The sequence below is a fragment of the Babylonia areolata genome, chromosome 26 (assembly GCF_041734735.1).
Source record: "Babylonia areolata isolate BAREFJ2019XMU chromosome 26, ASM4173473v1, whole genome shotgun sequence".
In the NCBI taxonomy this organism is placed as follows: domain Eukaryota; kingdom Metazoa; phylum Mollusca; class Gastropoda; order Neogastropoda; family Buccinidae; genus Babylonia; species Babylonia areolata.
In genome coordinates this window covers 15,736,851-15,761,024 of record NC_134901.1, presented here as the reverse complement: position 1 = coordinate 15,761,024, position 24,174 = coordinate 15,736,851, and positions in this window count along the sequence as shown.

Genomic DNA, 24,174 nt, shown 5'->3' with positions numbered 1-24,174 from the left:
TGACTCCAAATGTGTTGTTGACGCACCTTATGTATTAGCTTATTTTCAAGTTTATCATGTTTGTTATTATTGTTTGTAAATTGTTGAATTACAGCGTCTTGACATCCGTGTTAGCTGTTACGCCGATCCATTTTGACAACGGAGCTGAAGCAATATTAAGAATGAAAGTCTGTTGTCTGATTTCGTGTTCAGTAAGGGGTGCTGAGATGGAAAAAAAAAACGAAAAAAAACAACCTTTATTCATCAATAAATATTCAAAAATGACAAACAGCGTTTTAATATTTCAGAACATCCATTTTGAAGCACGTGACAATATTCATGACAGCGTCTGTCTCTTAAACGTTTTTTGTTTTGTTTTTTAAATCTACTGGGTATTTCTCGTAGCCTCTCAGTATAATTCTAACCTCCACCGCGAAGTGTGTATTATGCCATCATCATTTTCATATTTACCACTGTTTCAAACAATACTTTCTTTCCTTTTTAACACCGAAGGCCAGTTTTTTTTAAACGGGACAAACAGTGCCAGAGATACGGACTTGACGTTTTATCTTCTCGACAGACTATCTACAAAATTTATATTTAATCTTCTCAACAGACTATCTAGAAAAATACAATAATGTTGAAATGTTCCGATGTCAGCAGAGGTGACTTTCGATTCATTTCGTGATGAAGGATCACTGGGCCCAAATGCTGAACTGAGATTTCTTGCAAGAGGAATCAAGAGAACGTAAATATGTCAGCCGTCTCCATTATCTCTTGTTCATTACGTGCCGATTATTGCTAATGTGCAATGTGTTATGTCTGCCAATTATTTATTTATTTATTTATTTATTTGTTTTTGTTTTGTTTTGTTATTTTATTTTATTATTTTATCTTCTTCTTTTTAAAAATTTATTTTCATTTATTTTATCTATTTTTTCTCAAGACCTGACTAAGCGCGTTGGGTTACGCTGCTGGTCAGCCACATCTCTCTCTCTCTCTCTCTCTATATATATATATATATTAGATGATTATGGTTAAGACAATGCTCTATGTTACTCTCTGACTTGCCTGCATGATGAAGCAAACTATTGTACGTACAACAACTACTACTTGTGCACAGGCAATTTGCTGATTTATAAATTAGTATTCCTTCTACCACTTGCGTTTCGTTTAAAAAAGAAAGAAACACACACACACACACACACACACACATGTATATATATATATATATATATATACACGTACAGAGAGAGAGAGAGAGAGAGAGAGAGAGAGAGAGAGAGAGCAAAACTTGAAGATCTAAGATGTGAATCTTTTCCGGGTGATTCGTCGCGTAAAATGCCCCCCCCCCTTCCCCTCTCCATTAAAAAAAATAAAATAAAATACATGTGGAAAACCCGCTTCACGAAAAGTGACGACACGGGATCACCTTGGAGACGCCGCTCTCTTGTGATCTGCACGTGCGCTTCGCTGCTCGGGGGGGTCATCGGCCCCATACATCCCATCAGGCGTCGGCCTCCACACAGTGATTGATTTCACAAATCGCTGTCCGACCAGAAGGCGTGAAAAGCACACACATCCAGAAAGAGGTGTGGAAAGGAGGAAGACAATGGTGCAGGAAACAGAAGCAGAGAGGGAGGGAGGGGGAGAGGAAGTCAGAAGTGCCAGAGTAAGGAAACGACAGCCGAACAAAAGAGACTGCGGAGGGAAAGCCTTAGTCAACAAAGAGGGCGTATATCTACACCAACATCAGTCACGACCAAATAGCTATGAGTGCGAAAAGAAAAGATGGCTGAACTTCGCAAAGGGCAGTGAAAGGATTGCGACCAAAGACGGCTGAACTTCACATCAACCTTACCTTTTCCCACATCTGTAAATGGATGCTCGAATACACGTTGATATGGAAGCAAGTGCACTTAAAAACAAATGGGCGACGCCGCACTGTTGCGATGCGCTCTCCGCGGGAACAGTTGGTAGAATTTCATGACAAAAGAGTAATACATTTCAAATCACAATACAATGTAATGCAATGCAATACGATGCAATGCAATGCACTGCAACATAACCACGATCAACACATAACAGCAAACAGTTCATGTTGTTCCTCTGAGGGGAAATTTCCGGTTTGTTTTTAAAGTGATCTTTCTCGGATCTTCCCGAGTGAACGGATCAAGATAAGGAAAGAGATTAACATTTTACAATGATAGCTTAGAGAGATGCAGAGACAGAAAATTTGAGAGAGGGGGGGGGGGATGTGGATGCAGATGGAGATATCGGTTACGGTGCCCTGAACCTCATCATTAATAATTCACTGAATTCTGAACGCACGCGTATCAGCAAGATACGTTATGCACGAACATAGCCGACATGGACCATGACAACTTAACATTATAGAATTTTAAACTATTACTGGCTTTACACGCTGATTTTATTAACCGAAAACCGCACGTAATAAAACTGTTTCGTCTGTCTGCTTTTTCACTTTCTGCTTTGAGGCATACGTCGTAGTTCTTAAGCATTTAGTTACGTGACAGATGTAAATTTACCATTCCCTTGTTGCCAATATGCTTTCCTTTTTTGTCGGGAAGTGGGGATCCTCTGACGTTCAAATCAATGAAAGAAACAAGCCTTCAAGACATAGTGTGACAATGTGACACTAACCCAATTTTTTTCCCTCCTTTTGTTGCCGCTCCATCATATGCACCGCTTCAGTGACGTTACTCCCACGCCGCTAATTCCTAGTCTACCTCAGTCCCTCCCACAGCCACAGCCGGGTGGTGTGTCTGCAGCCATCTCAGAGCCACCAGTCAACAGGTAACGATGACTGATCGTATGGACTTACGCTACAGGCTCTATTTCACGGAAATTTGAAGAAGCCGACCCCCTGAAGCCGACAAAAAAATAAAAATAAAAAAAATAAAAAAATCGATGCTTGCAACCCCAAGAACTCTGCAGGAATCGCTGCTGTTTCACTGTTCTGCAGTTCTTCGTTGGTGTTTTATTTTTTAGTACACACACACACGCTATGATATATAACACAAAGGCTAGTCTGCGCAAGGTTGTCACAAAGCCCACACAACAGAGGAGACTCCCCACTTCAGCCGAATCATCTCGGTGGTGAACTGTAGTGCCTGTTCTGATTCACATCCCCAAAGTGACAATAATCGCTTAATAACGTCGAAGCTCGACTGGGCGAGTCTCACTGGTCGCATCATTCAAGTGGATGGGAGTCGACTGTGCGGTTCCGGCATTCCCATTTGAGCCTTTACCACAATCAACTCTGGGTTGGTGCCGGTGTTGTATAAAATATCATCGCCGTGAAATAACGTCGCTGTTGTGAAAATGTGTCGCCGCGACAATATTTCACCGTAAATACTTTCGCTAGGGACACTTTTTCTGGTGAATTAATGTCGCGACACTTTCACCATCAATGTCACTGCGACATTGTGTCAAGTGAAATAATGGTTTGTATGAATTCTCAAGCTGCTGACCGATGCTCTGATAATCCCTGTAATGTCACACTCAAAATGAGACCATCTGAATCTAGAATTCCAAACAATTTACATGAAGCTGGGAATTAGCTTCTGTGCCTTCCATCCCCTTTCGAGAGAGGAGGGAGAGCTAAAGCCCCATGCCACATCATTATCAAGTTTGATCTTTTCGGAGGAGGTTTTTCAAAGACAATTGTGTTGATCGTGGGGTCTATGATTTCGAAACTCCACGAGTTTGTTGCTGAGATTGTACAAAACACTTGTGAGTACATGACCTAGCGCTTGACCTTCAGGTGTCAATGTCACTGGTAACTTACTCTAGTATCAAATCTAATTTCTTGAAATAACGGTTTTATGAACAAACTTAACTTGTGAATGACAGCTCTCATAAATAAAGCATAACACGTATGACAGCTCTCATACATAAAGCATAACACGTTTAACCTTCTCATATAAAAAGCTCAACGTCACGTGAAGATCAGGGAGTCCCAGAGTCGAAAAAGGAAGGACCTGTCAAGTTCGTGTCCGCCACCTTGGTTTTGTCGTGCTAGTTAATTTTCAATTTGTAAAATTTTCATATGACATTTTCAAATGCACCCCAATTCCAAATACAAGTCAGTTTGATTAAATAAAGCATGTCAAAACAGTCAAATGTAACATGCTCTTGAACCCCAAATGTTGACATGATTTGGCAGGGGGCTGTTTGAAACGCGTGAGAAGACTGGGGAGGTTGAGAGAGAGAGAGACGGAGGGAGGGGGGGCAAGAGCGAGAGAGAGTGAGAAAGCTAGAGAGGGAGTGAGAAGAGAAAGAAAGTGAGGGGGGCGGGATGCGGGGGGCAGAGGGAATCACTGGGGTATATAAAACTGAGTAAGGCGCATCAAGAAAATGCAGATTAAATGTAATTGCGGACAGTACATAAACATGAAACACCTTTTCGATCCCTGCACTGAAATTCACTCACATCTTTCCGATCTAAGATTATTATCAGACTCAGTAAAACTAGTATGCACACACGACACAACAACCAGGAGGGGCCCACTAGGGTGGACACCCCTCATTTAATTAGCAGAAAAAAATAAACACCTTACAAAGAGGATATCTGTTCTGACGGCGACATTTTGAACCACTGACCCCCCCTGTGCCCCACACCCTTCCCCTCCCCTCGCCCCACCTCCGCCTCCCCTTTTCCCCTCCCCCCTGTCCCATCGCCTCTGCCCCCCCCCCCCCCACTCTCCCTCCACCCGCACGGACTCCATATTCTCGTACCGCGGGAGCGAAAGGGTATCTCCTCGCCGTCCCCACCCGCGTCAATAAACTGATCTGTTCTCACCATATTTTTATGTCAAAAACACATGAATTCTTGTTGGACGGGAGGGCGCGAAGGGGTATCGCTCCTCGCGACTTTTGTCCACACCCTCCTCCCAGACAGTAATGGACAAAATATAAATTTTTACCACTTGTTTTATTATACTGATAAATTTTAAATGACAGATATGAACCCTTGTTTGGAGGGGAGGGAGCGAAGGGGTATTGTGTCGCTCCTCGCGATTCTGTCCCCACTCTCCATCCCTACAGTAAATACGACGCCAATATTATTGCCCTAGTGCACTGAGTAATTTTACATTTTATAAACTGTCTTTTTAGCCAAACAACACTTAGTCCAAAACAGGTATCTGTAACAGTTCTTAATCAGGTGGCCCTGAGATTTTAACCACTTTTGAACGATTTAAAATAAAGATATCTTATCGGCCCCACCCCATGGACGGCAGCCTCGGAGCGTACAATCAAAATCATATCGATATTTAACTTTTATTACATGCATACAACATATTCTTTATTGTTTACTAATCCCCCCTTTCTTTCTGTTTTTTTTTTTTTTTTTTTTTTTTTTTTTTTTCCAACAGCAACGGCACACAGCAATGTCTCATATGGCGTTTAGCCGGAAGACGTAAAACACTACACAGCGCAAGAAAATGTAACACTCTCGCGTTCATCAGACATGAGTCTCAATACGAATACAGTGGCATGAAAAAATAAGAAGAGTACATCAATCTGATAACATTCCTTTCCAGTGGTGTGTTTCCAGACTTCTCCAACAAAGAACGCAAGAAGAATGCAAAAGACGCGTTTCGGAGGAAAGCCAAGAAATTTGTTGTCAAAGACACTCGCTTACTGTACATGGAAGAAAGGAGGAGGGAAACATTATCTACCGAGAAGTTGTCAAAATGGGCAACGTGTACATGCTGATCAAGAACATCTATGACGTTGACCACTTGGGTGTAAACGCTACCCATGCAAGAGTCAAATCATCCGAATTTTTTAAGATGTGGAGTTCGTCAGTTAATGTGAGAACAATGTCAAAAAGTGCTAAATCTGAAACGGGGGGAGCAACAATGAAGCCGATTCCTCCTCCCCGCAGACCTTTCAAGATGTGGGGAAAGGGTCTCACCATGCTTCCAAAGCGTTATGAGGGTTACAAATACCGCATTATGACAGTGGATTATTTTTCAAAGTACGTCGAAGCTAGTCCATTGAAATCAAAGGAGGCACCCGGAATTCTCAACTTTTTGGACAACATTTGCAGTTATGTGATTCCTAAAGTCGTAATCACAGCTCAAGGCAAAAACAATAAAGGAAAATGTACTGCTGTATGAGATTGGAGAAAACAGGATTGCCCTGGCGACGGTCTCCGTTATTAATGAACCCGATAATTATTGGCCCCCAATACATTCCATGATGCCACGCTGCCAGAGATTAATTTGACAACCCCACTTCTAAGCAAGAACAAAGTGCTTGAAACTGACAGTGCACACAGACCGATCAATGAGCCAGTGAATTGAATACAACCCCGTCGTTTTGCTATCAAAACCACTCGTGGGGACAATGGACAAATTATACACACGCCCGCATGCACACACAAACACGCGTCCCAATACATAAAAAAAAACAGCTGGGTCTTATCTGCTCGCCGTGACTTTTCAGAAGGTAAACGTTCTTACTGAAAGCAGTAATAAAAAAAATAACAATAATAATAAGAAGTAAGTAAATACATGAAAAAATATGAAGTATAGACATCCATATAGAGCTATTTCCTATTTGTTCACATAAGAAGAGTCCTTATTTTTGTCACTGTCTTTTTTGTGTGTGTGTCTCTTTATCTGTCCTTCATATACTGTCGTCGTCGTGTTTATTTTTGTTTCCCTCTGTTGTTCGTGTAGTTTACAATATTGAAGGAAAGAGTGCAGAATATGCAATATGTACATCCTACATCCTAAGGATATGTACATCCTACATCCTAAGGATATGTACATCCTACATCCTAACACACACACACATACGCATATATATATATATATATATATATATATATATATATATACACACATACACAACATATACATACATATATATTATGTCCTGTGTCTTTTCACAGATCTTTTTCTTATTTATGCATTAATCTGTTGTGATGTACCGTGTCTGTATTGTTCAGTACAAAGCTTTGAAACGAATGAATAAAAATTTTTTTGGACAATACAAAGAACAAATTAACCAATTGTTAACGTTTCTCGCTGCTGAATCACCCTAAAGTCGTCCCTCTGAACACGAGCACGTGCGCTTCGTCGCCTTGGGACATTAGTCGCCATCATACAATAATGCGTCGCTGCCAATACATTAGGTGGGCAAATCGCCACTCAAACCACAACCATTCAATAGCGACAAGTGCGTGTGCGTGTGTGTGTGTGAGACATGCTCTCATGAGGGAGTGCATGCGTAAGGAGGCAGAAACACAGGAAGTAGATGGGGAGAGAGAGAGGGGGGCGGAGGGAGGGAGCAGGGACGGTGGAGGCGAGGTGAGAGCAGGAGGGACATGATAGCTGATAAACCGAAAGATCCCCAATACAAGTCCTCACCAATCGAAATACTGGCGGGGTTGGCTTTACTACAAATTTCAGAAACGATAGATCTCGCGAGGAACGGCAAAACATACACCACAACGTACGCCTGGATGTCAACTGACGACATTAGTAATGCCTGCTTCTTGCTTCTCAACCAAGGATATCAACTGGCGTGTAGTGATAACCTAGTGGAAATGTGTCCGTCTAGGAAGCAAGAGAATCTGAATGCACAGATTCGAATCTCACGCTCGCATTAGTATTTTATACCCCTCCACTTTGTCCAGGAAAAGAAGAAATCCCAAGGAAAAAAACTGCAAAAGAAATAAATTGTAATGTGCCCGATAAAACTGAACATCACATTTAACACACTAAAATGGGGCCAGAAAGTACGAAGCGCTTGATACTTATTTTCTTGTAATGGGGACCCTATTTTCTCTCGCACACGCTTATTTTCAGTTGCGTACATCGGTCTGCGTAGATGCTGGGAAAACGGCACCATGCTGAGATGTGTCCCTGGCGATGGCAACTTCATTTTTTCTTTACACCGAGCTTGAATATGTCTCAAACAATTGACATACATGAAAATAACAATTTTAACGGTATTATGGCCTCGAATAGAGTAATTAATTTGCCGCTCTGAATACGCAAGTACAGAAATTAATTTTGGACGTCAAAATGGGAATGCGCTTTGGCCCTGCTTTCGCCTCTGGTATACAGGGTGCTAACTACCTTCCGTACCCTTTATTATGTTCATAATTTTACTACAGAACACAAGGTAATCCTCCCCTATCGTTGCCCTAATTTTCTAGAACTGTTTTTGTTTCACACGTTTTGTTCCTTTACTGTTTTAAATATATACTCTTTTGTTTCTTCCACTGGTCTTTTTCTTTCTTTTTATATATTTTTATATCTCCTTCCTCTTTAAACTGATAAATCGGACTTGTATATTTGAGTTGTAGTCTGGACGCACGTTATTTAGATGAGACGATAAACCGAGGTCCATGCACTTTGTGCACGTAAACCACACACGGCATCAAACGTTTTCCGTGACAAAATTATGTTAAAAAATGTACTTTGATTGGAAAACAAATTTTCAATAAACTTACCGGGCTGAGAAAAGGTGAAGTTGAGCTGCAGAAACACGCTCTCCGTGGGGACAGCGGCCTGGATTTCACATAGAGGAAATCTGTTGTGACAAGATTGACTAAAATATAACAGAAACGACGAAAGTGATGTCCGCTTCTCCGTCATACCGAGATAGAACACAAACGGAAAACCGTGTTCCCCATCAGTTCAAATTTTCAACTAAAAAAGTGTGTGTGCTATTTCTGAAGTACTAAATAATGGTGCTCTTCATGTCTAGATACAAGGTGATCAGACGCGGACGGCTTTCAGTAGTTTTGGTTTTACTGTCGACTCTTGTTTTTTTTCCTCACGATCCCCACCTCCTGTGGTGTGTATGCTTCCTACAAATCAAGTGCTAAGACGACGTATTAAAGTGACCAAAATAAAAGACAAAAATATGGTCACTGATTCTTTTCTAACGAACAAATGTCTTAATCCGAGAGAGAGAGATTATATATATAATCGTAAGTACATAATTATACACACACGCACGCGCGCTCGCATAATAATGTGCGCACCATGAAATACTGCTCCCACTCCACTGGTAATGGACCTTGGCGGAACATATTTCAGGACGCCAACCCATCGCCGTCACGTCTGGCGTTTAGTTGTAGTTTTTTAAGCAGCCAAGCCACCATCCCAAGGACCGTCCATCAGAGGATCAAGGCACCCCCAGGGGTAAGCGGAAGGAGCCCTCAAGCCGACCAGCCCAGAAGCTGTTGTCTTTGACAAAGGGGAAGACCACAGGTCTCCCCAATCACCGTCTCCCACAGAGTGATGGAAGACTCCAATTGATGGATCAACACTATGGGGGGAGGGAGGGAAATCCATCCCACCATCGATCCTTTCGGTTCACTTGGTGCTTGGAGAGAAGGTGACTGCCAAGGCCGTATCCGAGCTGCGTCAGCAGTTCAGGGGACCGACGGCGGAATAATTCTCTACCGCCTTCCCTTCCACCATCGCCCAGCCCCCGCTGTGCACTTTTATACCGTCACTTCCACACTTTTCATAATAGTTTCAGCAGGGCTCAACACGAAAAATGAAATCAGTCTCTTCCGAAAGTGCGTATATCTATCAAAACAAAACAAAAATTGTTTAAATTGCATTTCCAGTGTGTGTGTGTGGGTGCGTGCGTAATCGTGTGTGTGTGTGCGCGCGCGCGCGTGTGTGTGTGTGTGCAACTATTGACCATTGACAGCAAACCCAATTTCATTACACAAGCAATAAAAATTATGTGTTTACTTATTTTGTCTATTATCTAATTTCATTTCGTGTTAGTATTTTATACAAGCCTTATGATGTGCTCTCAAGGCCTGCGTTAACAGGATCTGATTATGTGAAGTCAGAAGTCTGCAGCTTTTTCCCCCCAAAAAAGATGTGTAGCGTATATGGATCTGTCCGCACGCTGACACCGCCTTGAAACTGAATCTGATGCTCAAACCAGTGGAAGAGTTTTATTCTTGTGCATATTGCGATTCTCAGGTCTTGTAGTGGGGAGGGGCAGGAGCACATGTAAGCGACCCAAATCAGATTCTGTCTGGCCAGATGAAATAAACCCTGGTGCAGCAGACAAAAGTTCAATTCACCAGTGGATACAGAGAAGACAAATGGACCTCCCCTCCCGTCCTGGCCATGGGAACGGCCACCACGTGGTCTCGCCTTGTTTCCAAAGGTCAACGGACATCGCACAAATCACCTTCACCAGTGGTAGGTACTCCGATCATCTGCACGGTGGTGGACAAACCCAACTGGGACTGCAACAGACGAACCTGATTGTGGCTGTGTGTATGTGTGTGACTCGGAATAAGCGTCGTGGAAGTAATGCCACTGAAGCAGTGCAAAAGATTGGGCAGAAAAAAAAAGACCCCCCCCCCCCCCCCCCCCCAAAAAAAAGGGCATTCCGATTACGATTCATGTTGTTAACGAAACCTGACTTCAGTGGTGATCACGTCCTCCTTGTTTATTTATCATCGTCTTAGATGAACAGACTATAAATAAATGAACGAGGACGACGTCATCACGAAAAACGAATAGGCCATGTTGGCAAACAGGGCTACGAAACAGTTAACTGGCACTCCTCCTGATATTTATAACTTGACTGGAAATGCGCGAGAATAGTGCAATGCAGTCAGCATCCCATAGGTTGTGGAAATGGACTTTCTTGGGGAAATACGGCCGACTGGACCGGGAAGGCAGGAAAAGAGAGCAGAAAGATCAATCACTCACCCACTTCCCAGCAGACAGCAGTCATTATGACGGTACCTGTCGCTCATAAATGGACCCACAATACTCGAAAGTAAGGCATCCCATAAGCTGCCAAACCGAAGCAAATAAAATCACCATCTTTCTTTCAGCACACTCCAAGACCGATACATTACTCCTGCACAGTGACAAACCCTTTTTTTCTAGAAGTGATTGAGTGGCGGAAATATTAGCAAATCGTATCGGATTCCGTCTAGTCTGCTAAAATACACCCCGGAGCACCAGAGAAAGCACTATGCCCGTTCATGAATGGATCATGGGCAGAGAAGTGGAAGCAACGCCGAACCACGCGATAGAAAGAGCCAGTAAACTGTCGGCTCTCGGCGTTGGTCAACCCGACGGTTCCCCCCAACTTGCTTTGCCGGTGCAGTGATCGACGATTTCCATGGACAGCTTCCATTGAAGAACTTTTGGGTACGGTTCTCTAGAGAGGTCAACTTCAGCACTGAAGACATCCCTTCGGCTAACACTCACTCAACCGCAAGTTACGGTAATCAATGCACTCCTATCAATGGTGAGGTTATCGCGCGGATTTTCCTCTTGTGTATTTCCGTCTGTAGACATCGAATGCAAATGCTGTATGATACTGACAAACGGTACCCGTCAAACTGCACTGACATTCTGGTTGTAGAAGCTTATTTTACATTTTCTACTCTTCTGTCCTCCATCCTCATATACTATATTTGCTTTATCCACCATTAATAAACAAATCACAACGTATGAAACAGTTATACATCTGTCAAATTTTCAATTACATCAAAATTCAGATTGTTTCATGTCAAAACCTATAACGTCTATAACCGTCATCTCTCTCTGAAGGGGAACTGCGTTACATCTGTGATATGTGCAGCACCTTCACAGTATGATTATCTTCCGCTGTATAAGCCTACTCGTACCATCGTTGGTTTTTGTTTCACGTTCAGATCTGACCAGTCCAGATTTACCGGATTAACCCTGGGTCTTTATTCTAATCACAAATGACCTCCGGGGATAAACGTCGTTAGGCCAGAAGTGACCCCTTCCCCATCCCATCAAATGAATTTTCTCATACGCACAATGGGTATGGGAGTCATTCTGGGCGAGGATGATACCCTCGTGGGTAAATTTGGAGTCAGTACTGAGCCTCCTCCCCGGCTTAGTTTCACTAACTTCTCAGGGAAGGAAGCCATTTCAGGCAAGCCTCAAACGACCTGGGGATAACTCTAGCCAAATCCAGATCGATCTGTGACCCATTCCACTTGGTAGTTCTGACCCACTGTCCTCTGGTGGGGAAAAGGCGTGTATCATGCTGACCAAGCCAGAATCGACCCCTTCACCACATACACTTTCCCTTCTCTAAACATTACCATTTCTTGTCTGCGATGTTTGCTGTTCAAGCGATATTCCTTTCCCTGTCTCGTTTTGAATCCCTACTTGCCAAGATGGATCTTACAGACTTCGCTGGAATGATCCCCCAAGTCCTCTCGCTCCTCTGTCTCGTGTTTCGAACAATTAAGAATCAAAAGGATGTATATGACTGAAACATGCCATCGATAAAAACTGTCATGGAATTAAAACTGCCAAACGTTGATCAAACCCATAGCTTGTATCCAACAGTCACGCGAGCATACACACACACACACACGCGCGAGTGCTCACCATAAAATATCTCTTAAGAACTTTCACGCTCACATTTTCTCTCTCTCTCTCTCTCTCTCTCTCTTATTTACACACACACATATATTCTCTCCTCTCACGAACTCCCACTCGCTCACTCACAGACACACACACACACACAATCACTCACAACCACAGGTGTCTCATTGACGGAAACAGATTGTAGGACGCCTGCCCGTCATCACCTTAGTTTAAGCAGCGAGCCACCTTTCCCACCAGGACCGTCCATCAGAGGATCAAGGCGAGAGCAGCCAACCAGCCAGCCAAGCTGTTGTCTTTGTCTTGGAGCTGGACCAAAGGTCACACCAATCACCGTCTGCAGGGCTGTGATGGATGGCCAAAAATATTAACAAGACTCCCACTATGGGCCCCATCCCTTCGTCGAACCTTTCAGTTCACGTAGTGCTTTAAGCCCACCCGACCGCCAAGTCCGAAAGTTTTGGGAATGACAGTGGTTTAGCGGAATCCATCCCACTTTTTTTTCTTTTTATTCCATTATATCACCACCCATTATCTAACATACCATACCTCTCTAATGTTGATTCTACAATTTCTTATAAGGTTCCCAAAAGAACACGCCAGAAGGATAAAAACAAAACAAAAAAACACAAAAAAAGAAGCAAAGATATAGCTTTAGTGTCACCTTCCATAGTCAGAGCAAGTAAATTAAAGTCAATGGGTATTTATTACTCCCCATTTATATTCGATACTTGGTTTTAATACGACACAGTTTCGTTCCACAGAAAAAAAAACAAAAAAACTTGTGTACTGATGGAAGGTTGGGTGTCTCCTTTTTCGTACACACACACACACACAGACAGACACAGAGACAGACAGACAGACAGAGAGAGACACAGACAGAGTGAGAGCGTGTGTGGTAGTGTGTGTACGATGGTATCATCTTTAATTAAAGTCTTTTCACTTTGAGTGACAATAGACGTGTACGCCCTTTGTGTGCAGACCTACCCACCCCCTAAAATGCCCTTCAGTAGTTTTCAATCCCTCAATTGTCAATGTTTCTGTTTGTTTTTGCTTCTATCAGTGGTACGTAACGTGCGCCATATTGTTTCAACCGTGATCAACGAATACCCATTTCGAAGTGTGCATGTAAGATCTAGTCATCAGAAAATTTGAAGCCTTCGCAGCATTACTGAAATTGATGAAGAACTACTATTACCCGCTAACATAGTAGCCTATTATCAATCTAAGAAGCCAGTTGTTCAACGCCAAAAGCACGTTTTATTTTCGTCGTGGTATGACGAAACACAGAATAAGACCAGTCAGTCAGTCAGTCAGTCAGTCAGTCAGTCAGTCAGTCAGTCAGTGAGTGAGTGAGTGAGTGAGTGAGTGAGTGAGTGAGTGTGTGTGTGTGTGTGTGTGTGTGTGTGTGTGTGTGTGTGTGTGTGTGTGTGTGTGTAGGGGAGTGTAGACCTGGGTGATCACAGACCTAGGGGAATATTAGGACGGCCCTTTCTCGCACAGGAAAAAACAAAATATTAGCAGGAGCTGGATGAAGAGGAGACGGTATAAGTACTCCACCTACCCAAGGGACAAGAGTCATTCAGGGCTTTATATTTAGTGGTGCATGTTCACTTAGAAATTTCATCCAACACTTAATTTTAATGATTCAAAAACGCAAAACGACTGAGAAAAAAAGATTATCGATAAAACAGCCAGAGAACATTTGCAGAAATTTTGCTGGCAAATCAAGATATGTTTTTGTAAAGCTCGATAATTTGTGTCGGTGTGTGTATATGTGTGCGTGCGTGCGTGCGTGCGTGTGTGTGTCCGTATGTGTTTACTGTGAGTGTGTGTGTATGTATGTGTTAAACACAGGAACCGTGTTTGCTGGAGGCACACTGTAAGAAGGCAGAAATCGGACAAGCTGAGGCCAAACAAACCACACGGGTATCAATTTTCATAATGTCTACTGGAATGCCAATGAACGACAAAATATTGCTGAAGAGGCAAACGTTATAAGCGCAGATGAAAAACGATTATGAATCAAGTGACCCGGCCAGCCAGGGACCGTTCAGCGGCATGATGCCGAATCCTCCAAGGAAACCCTACACTCCGGCACTATCAAGCAAATCTCGCTGCCACTGATGTGTAAAAAAAAAAAAAAAAAAAAAAATCGGTGGGAACCATGCTCACCGGTTACAAACCTGTTACGGACTGTGAACATGGTAATCAAGACATGCCAAACAGAAACAAACTGAGCATCTCCTATAACTCTCACAGACTACTTGAATTCCAGTGAAAATGGAAATAATTTAATTACTTTGTAAATGCGCCAGATCCTACCCATTTTTTTCACCGACTAGCTCTGGATCGGAAAGGATATTGACATCAATTGAGCAGTGTGTGTGTGTGTGTGTGTGTGTGTGTGTGTGTGTGTGTGTGTGTGTGATTTCCTCTATGTCAGAACCACCTCGCTCTATCATCGCACAGAAAAGTAGAAGCGTGCTTAGTTCGTCGCTGAACTAATCAAGTCTTATACAAACCTATACGTGCATATCCGTGAGTGTATACACTCCCGTGAACCATGCTTGCCGGAGACAGACTGTAAGAAGGCGGGAACCGGCATAGCCGAGGGCCAAAGAACCACACAAGTGTAACAATTTTTACACCGACTGCTCGAATGCCAAAGTATCAAACAGTTGCCCAAAAGACCAACTTAAAACGTGCACAAGATAAAGAATTATGAATTAAATCACCATTCAGCGGCACCTAGCACGACCCCTACATTGACCTTGGGAAGAAAAACCCACAGATAAACAGGAAACCTAATTCGGCCTGACAAAATGTAAATTCAGGGGACTATAGACCTGGGTGATCACAGACCTTGGGGAATATTCAAACGGCCCTTTCTCATGCAGGAAGAAAATAAAAACCCTGGCCAGCCAGGGAGCGTTCCAGCGGCCCCTAGCATGATGCCGAATCCTGCAGGGAACCTAAACCATGACCCTATAAAACGTTTCTGGTGCTGTTTTGTTGGAGAGGGGTGGCAGCGGAGTTCCAGGAATGGGGTGGAGAGGAGACGCTACAAGTACTCCGCTGACACATGGGGCAAGAGTATCAGTCAGGGTGTTGTCTTTGGTGGTGCATGCTCAATTGGAACTTTTTTCACTTAACTCTTAAATGATTTGTAAACTCTAAACGACCGAGAAAAACAAGCACCCTTGATAAACTGTCAGAGCATTCCCAGAAATATCGCTAACAGTCCGTTCCGTCCCATTCCTGTGTGTGTGTGTGTGTGTGTGTGTGTGTGTGTGTGTGTGTGTGCGCGTGTGTGTAAAAACACAGCAACCATGCTTGCTGGAGGCAGACTGAAAGGACCCGAGGAAAAACGAACGAGAGTATCAATATTCATAATGACTACTAGAATTCCAATGAACGACAAAACATTGCTGAAAAGGCCAACCAGAATGCGCAGATGAAACAATTATGGATAAAGTAACCCGGCCAGCCAGGGGCCGTTCAGCCGATGCCGAATCCCGATGTATTTAAAAAAATAAAAAAAGTAGGAAAACGGCGCCAGGAACCATGCTCACTGGAGACAGTCTGTAAACACAAAAATAAAGACAGGCCAAAGTGAAACGAACAACGTATCTACAGCAAGTGACTACTGTATGTGTGTTTGTGTGTGCGTGTCCGATCGGCTGTCAGTTCACAAATTTATCACCAGGACAAACCAAGGCCACTTTTGCAAAGTGATGAAGCGAATGTACGGTGGCAGCAAGTGTCTGGTTTCCTTGTATTTTGCCATAATTATCACTGATCTGGTGAATACACGTCATTTTGTTTTTCAAATATGACTTGGCAAGTATGGTGTCAAGACAAGTACCGTGAATCGATAGAATTGCCCTGTCTTGATGCCAAGCGAAATATGTTGGCTGTGTGTCAGCCCCGGGTTGGGGCGTCATGTCTGTCTGTCTGTCCGACTTGTTTGTCAGTGGGATTTTCGCGAAACGTTTTCATGAGCGGATTTTATTTTGATGTCGAACAGTCATCAGAAGGACCTCGCCATCCCACCCAGCCATACGCCTTCTCTCATGCTGAACACTTATTTGTAGGAAATATGTCCACCTTCTCGTCTCTCTACCCCACATTCATGTCGGACAGTCTTCAGAAAGCCCCACCCTTCCCCATTTGAACTATGTACTGTGGGACTTCAACACCCCACCCCATCCCCGCCCCACCTGCACACTTATGTGTCAAGCACTTTTCGGAAAACCCCCCCCCCCCCCCCCCCCCCAGGACCTTTTAAAAGAATTACTTTGTAAATGACATGTTACGGGCGCAGGCCCCAAAAGCTGAATCAAATACAGAGTTTAAAAGGTATTTAGAAGGCTCGCCTTCAATAGAAATATAAAATTTCATCTCAAAGTACTTAAAAGTTGCATACACATACAGCTATAAATAAACTCATTTTTTGGATGATTTGGAATACTGTACAATCGTTCACGTACACTAAGAGAGTATGTGTATGTGTTTTCAATGCCTCTCTCTCGCTCTGTATATATATATATATATATGTGTGTGTGTGTGTGTGTGTGAGTGTGTGTGTGTGTGTATGGGAGTGTGTTTTCAATACATCTCTATTTGAGAGTGAGCACTCGCATGCGAGAGAAATACAGACAGTGTGTGTGTTCGCGCGCGCGCGCGCGCGTATGTCTGTATGTGCGACACTCACACATACACACACTCCTTCCTCTCCCCCCCACCCCCACTCACACACACACACACACACACAGAGGGTGGGCAGCCGAAGGGGTGATGTTGCGCAACACAGAATTGCAGCCCAGCGAGAATGAATTAAGACAACAGCGACACAGTAATGTGCTGACGTCCAAATGTCAGACAGAGACTGCCCGCGCGTTTGAACAAAATGGGATGGGGAAGGAGAGAGGGACGGAGAGGGACACGGAGGGGGGAAGGGAGACGCAGAGAGAGAGGATAGAGGTCGGGATTAATAAGCGACCCAAAACAAATTCTGTCTGGACAGGTGAAGTAAACCCTGGTGTTACAATTCATCGATGAGATCCTGAGAGGAAAAGTAGAACACCCACCACTCCAGTCCTTGCCATGGCAACGGCCACCAAGTCTGTCGCCTTGTTTCCAAAGGTCAACTAACTTCTCCTAAATCACTTTCACCAGTAGGCAGACTGATGATCTGCACGGTGGACAAACCCTAGACGAGTTCAGAGGAAGATCCGTCTTTTGGACAAAACCTAGCTCCAGTACTGAAGATGACCCTGTCTCCCCTCGCACTGACTTCACGACATCTCTGTCAATATTTCCTGTGAATGTTCGTTTGACGACTTTCTCTCTCCCCCCCACAGCCACTATTCCCTTGAAGACATTTCACTAATACTCTTTGAAGATAATACCACGGGAGACAAATTAAGGAATCAACAAATCCTAATCAGTACATAAACAGATCATAGAAAATATTCGCCTCGATAGCTATTGTACTATTTTCACATTTTCCTTTATTTACCCATCTACTTTTTCTGACCACCTCGTTGCCTTTCTGAGCCCCAAATCATGTCCACTGACAGGGAAGCTAATGGCAAGGGCACGTAACTTTCAAACTTTTAAACACGTCGACTCAGTGCAATGACATCCAATGAAACTGACAGTGTTTCCCTAAAAAACAAATTCTAAAAAAAGAAAAGAAAAAAAGACGTGGACTGGCTAACTGTAATAAACAGAAGTGAGAAGGAAATGAAAGCGCGAACGAAATGAAGACATATCTAGTGCACAATTTCTAGAATGCACACGGTAATTTTTCTCACTGACAAAAATGCACAGCGCTGCATACTCAAGGGCGAATTCAAATTGTTATGTCACTTTTTTTTAAAATCATCATCGACAGGACACGGACTTTCAATTCAATACTCTCAAATTTACGCGCATAACCCTGAATTACAAATACAGGTCCACGGTTTCAAACACGCAGGCAGTTTACCTTCCAAGCTTTCCATGAGCCACAAAGCTGACCAAAGCAAACACCGTCTATCTCCGGACAGCGGTCATACATTCCAATACCGATAGTTTTCTCCTTCACAATGATAAACCACTTTCTGGAATGGAGTGGTGGAAATATCAGCAAATAAGAGTCTGTAGGAATACACCCCAAAGCACAAAAAAACACGAGCCCATTCATCAACGCATGGTGTGCAGACAAGCTGAAGCAGGGCCAACCAACGGTGTAGAAAACCCACTAAAAACTGTCGGCGCTGTGCGCAGGTCAAGCCAAGGGTCTGCACAATTGCTTCACCACTGCAGTGACAGAAGACTGTCGTGAACAGGAAACATTCCGTGGACGGTTCTCCAAAGTGGCAATTTTCAGTACTGCTGGCATCACTGCCTCGAATGTTTTCCACTTCAGCAAACACTCACTCATGCCCATGTCAGAATCAATGTACTCTTCTCAATGGCGGAGTTGTCGCGACAGTATTTCTCGCTTAAACGCATTTCATACGATTGCAAATTCTTTTGTGAGTTTACACTCAAGATGGCTCACCAAATAGGCCATGCCCACCGCATTTTATTATCTGACACTTCTGTGTCCACTTTCTATGCATGTCACAACTGTTCTGAACAATCTGTAGAAAAGCAACTGTTTTGTCAACAATCTATAAAAATAAAAAAAAATTGATAAAACACATGGATCTGTCTGTCTACCACTTCCCCCAAGACGATGATACCAATGTCAACAATTATAGTCTTACTATACTGAATCCACAACAAAAGTGCCACCTGAGCAACTCATTTCTGAAACATTCCAGAAAATGTGTCCATAAAGACAAGATATTCAGTCTGTTCACTCAAGTAAATCACTGGCATAAAACGTGTGACTGATGTGGAGAATAACATTCCTATCTATCTAACAAGATGCATCCATTCACTGCAGATTAAGTGATTAGTCGAGACACGACAATGACAAAGACAAATATCAACAAATTGAACCGATTAGTTACGCAAGCTCTCGCCCTGAAGAGGCACTTAATTGAAAGAAGCAAGTTATAACCGAGTGTAAAACACACACACACACACACACACACACACACACACACACACACACGTATCACTACAACCTCCCTACCTCCACATCACCCCCTTCTCCGTACCAATCTCCACCCACCGCCATTCCTGTCAGTGGAAAACAGCCCCAGGGCAGGAACCCAACCCATAGATACATATGTTAAACGCATCCATCCCTGGCCGCAGATGCAGACAGGCTACACACTTCATTTTCATTAGGGTGGTCACAAATACACAATCAATTAGCTTGTCAGGCACCGCAACCATCCCCCCCCCCCCCAACACACACACACAATCTCACACTTTCGTTCTTTGTGCAGAGCTTGTCAACAGAAGCAAATGCAGACCGTCTAGACATTCTCTCTGAAACAGATCTGCGAATTCCAAGTCGCCTTTTTCTCGAAATGAACAATGTCGAAATAATTGTTTTTCATTTTGGACTGAAACAAATTTCCCCTCAAACGGGAGACTCGAAAGGTACAAAATGAATAATCAAACTAGCCACGTCGCCGCTTTATCAAACTAAAATCTGTTTACACATTTTTCCCTTGCAAAAAAGCAGTCTGTTTCCCTGAAGAGATTTCCTGGTGGAAACATTAGCATATCAAATTAGATTTGGTCTGGTCTGGTGAAGTGGGTTCCAGTGTGGAACAGAGAACTGATGTAATAGGTGATGTCCCTGTGACACACGGTGAGCATGAGTCACAGATCTTGTTATTAACTCGCATGCTACCTTTTTTCTCTCTCAACAAACATATTGAAGTGTTTTCGCATTTGTACCACAATTAACATATCTTGGTTTCATCGGCAAAGTGGACTGAGGGGTAAACAGGTCGATCCTGCATTTGGAATCCTGGTGGCGGGAGGGTAGGGGTTTTGTTGACACTCACAGAACTAAGCTCAAGGCAACTATCATTTTTGTTTATGCCAGTTTTCGTTTTATTCAACTATCCAAGATGCCATAAATGTAAGACAACCAAATGCTATTATCTTTAGGTTTCAAAGAAAAGTGTCTTACTGCAGAAATCTACCACAAATTATGCAAAAAAACAAAACAAAACAAAAAACGCTTGTAGCAAAATTGAAAAGCTTTCCTAACAAAACTATATTGCACAAACGCTATTCTAGTTACGATTTTTTGAAGTAATGAAGTGATTACTCCTGAAATTACCAAATTAAATAATGCAAAATGCATAAGTGGAACAGCAAATGTGATTTCAGTTTACCAAAGTCAAGTGAGGGGCTAAAGATCACCTAAATCAATACCCAGAAATAATATCCATACATAATCTACCTAACATCCTGTTCAAAACACAAAAAGCAAAACTGAAGCGCCTTCCCGATAATGAAACCTATGTGGCACCAATTGTTTTTGGTTTTGTTTTGTAGTATTAAAATCATGAAGTATATTACATTCGAAATGTATCGAAATGCAACGTACAAATTTCACAAAAAAGGCGAGAATGAAGAAGCGGGACTTGAATGCCAACAGCCAAGAGTGATGGCCTAGAGGTAACGCGTCCGCCTAGGAAGCGAGAGAATCTGAGCGCGCTGGTTCGAATCACGGCTCAGCCGCTGATATTTTCTCCCCCTCCACTAGATCTTGAGTGGTGGTCTGGACGCTAGTCATTCGGATGAGACAATAAACCGAGGTCCCGTGTGCAGCATGCACTTAGCGCACGTAAAAGAACCCACGGCAACAAAAGGGTTGTTCCTTGCAAAATTCTGTAAAAAAATCCACTTTGATAGGAAAAACAAATAAAATTGCACGCAGGAAAAAAAAAATTAAAAATGGGTGGCGCTGTAGTGTAGCGACGCGCTCTCCCTGGGGAGAGCAGTCCGAATTTCACACAGAGAAATCTGTTGTGATACAAAAGAAATACAAAATACAAAGGGTCCTGACAAAATTCAACCACAACAAAATGAATGAATGCTATTTATCTGTGTTTTTATTAGCACCCAGTCGATCACGAGCAGATGCTGTCTTCGCATGGATGGCTGCTAATTTCCAGGTGACAATTACCAACAATGTGGAACCGAATAACATGTTACAACCCCCGATGTAACCTCCTTGATCGATTAGGTCTTAAGTCAGGGGAATTAATCAGGGAAACCTCTCAGTCTGACATAGCCAGCATGTCAAATTTCAGACGACGACTCTATTCACTTCCCTTTGAAAGTGGTGCAGTTCAAAACCGATACCATACAACTTTACTTTTGGAATATATCCAACCATTTCCAATAACCGTGGGTGCCCCATGGGGCCTTCTTTCAGCCTGACTGGAATAACAAGTGATTTCAATGATTTTATTTTCGATAACGTGGAGTTATGGCCTAGAGGTAACGCGTCGCCTAGGAAGCGAGATAATCTGAGCGCGCTGGTTCGAATCATGGCTAAGCCGCCGATATTTTCTCCCCCTCCACTAGACCTTGAGTGGTGGTCTGGACGCTAGTCATTCGGATGAGACGAGGTTCCGTATGCAGCATGCACTTAGCGCACGTAAAAGAACCCACGGCAACAAAAGGGTTGTTCCTGGCAGAATTCTGTAGAAAAATCCACTTCGATAGGAAAAACAAATAAAACTGCATACAGGAAATTTTTTTAATGGGTGGTGCTGTAGTGCAGCGACGCGCTCTTCCTGGGGAGAGCAGCCCGAATTTCTGACAGAGAAATCCGTTGTGATAAAAAGAAATATAAATAAACAAGAGAGGCAAGGCCTTCAAGACTCACTTGTCATACACTTAAAAAAAAGAAAAACTCCAAGCTTTCTATGTACTGAGTATAATTTCAAAATGTAATGTTTAAGATGAGAAAGATCAGTTTAAAGTAAATTAAGTCCCCTAGCATTAATTACAGAGTAATTTCCTTTTTTTTACTATCTGCACCAAAACGTTTGCAAAATAAATAAAACTTCCATGCTGAGCAAAAGAAGTTCCTGTTTGAACAGAAAATGATAAAAATGACTGCTCTTGTTGTTGGGTCAGAATATCAGATCAAAGTGCCAAGTTTAGAGAATACAAAAAATATAAATATAACAGTAAATGCAGTTTGCATATAATTAGACTTCATTCTTTATTTTTTTGTGCCCATCCCAGAGGTGCAATAATTGTTTTAAACAAGGTGACTGGAAAGAACTGAATTTTTTTTCTATTTTTATACCTAATTTGGTGTCAACTGACAAAGTATTTGCAGAGAAAATGTCAATGTTAAAGTTCACCACGGACACACAGACACACAGAAACACACACACACAGACAACTGAACATCGGGTTAAAACAGACTCACTTTGTTTACACAAGTGAGTCAAAAATGGTTGGTGCTGTAGTGTAGCGATGTGCTCTCCCTGGGGAGAGCAGCCCGAATTTCAGACAGAGAAATCCGTTGTGATAAAAAGAAATATAAACAAATAAATAAATAAAAACTTATGTCCTAACTGCAACTCAAAAAAGAGCACGCCATCAAACTGATTTGACAGCCCTCTCCACATTCCTCCACTCCCTCTTTCCCAGCTGGCTGGCTACAGACAACTGTAGCCTACAGCTCCATACCACTGTAAGCAGCCAGTTCATCGGTCTTCCTGAGCAGTGTTTCAAAGAGAAACTATTCAAGACTAAACGCTTTCTTTGGAAGCATATGCACATGACTAGACAATGTACAGACACGCGCCACCAACAAAAATCCATTCATGGAACAATGACCAGATGACGCAACACACTGAACGTTATTTTTTTTGTCCAACAGCTTCCATTAAGAAACCGTCGTGGGCGCGTCCGTGACTATGAACACCGGTGTTGGTTAACAGTTAGCGCAGCGTTTCAGTTCATTGTCGATAGTCTTGAAAAGAATCAGTTGTCGAAAGTCTTCACACGGGAAAAAGAACCAGCCAGAAAATTCCCGCTTTCATCCTGATCAGAAGTCAGGTTTTGACAGAATGGCGCACAGAGAGAGAGAGAGAGGGGGGGGGAGGGGGGGGGGAGGAGGGAGAGACAAGACAAGATAAATTCTTTATTTTCGAGGATAACAGATAAGCACTGGTGTGCTTTTTACATCCAGATCCCGCCCTGAATAGGTCTACACTACACAATATTTTTAATAAAATGAAAGCATGAAAAGAGAGAGAGAGAGAGAGAGAGAGAGAGAGAGAGAGAGAGAGAGAGAGAAATAGGGCAGAATGCGAGAAAACTGAGCAAGTCTTCAATTTCAAATTCTACGTCTTCAACATTTCATAGTCATTTTCAAGACTTCATTTCATTTGCATCCGGTGAAGTTTCTGCAAACATTAGTTTGTAACAAAATCGAAACTCCGCGACAATACTTCATTTTATCACGACTTGATTTACGTTTTTCTACTTGACGTGGAAGAACATCTCATCTGGCAGTAAAAAAAAATTCAAGAGATTCGTGGGCTTGACAAAGAAGAGGGGAAACAGACCCAGAAAACAAGGATAATAACAGAACAGATGTCCCTTCCAAATTTCCCGAAGGCAAAGCGTTTTCAATAGCTACAAAAATGCGCCCGAAACCCCAGAATGAGAAATACAATTTGATCTGAACGTAATGGCCACTGGTTTGAAGACAAAATATCATTGAAGGGTGAAACATGAAATAACCCAGTGTCAGAAATAAAAGGGAAGGAGGGGGAGAGAGCGTGTTTGGGTGGGAGATGGAAATGGAGAAAATGCGAGCGAGGGAGCGAGCGAAAGACAG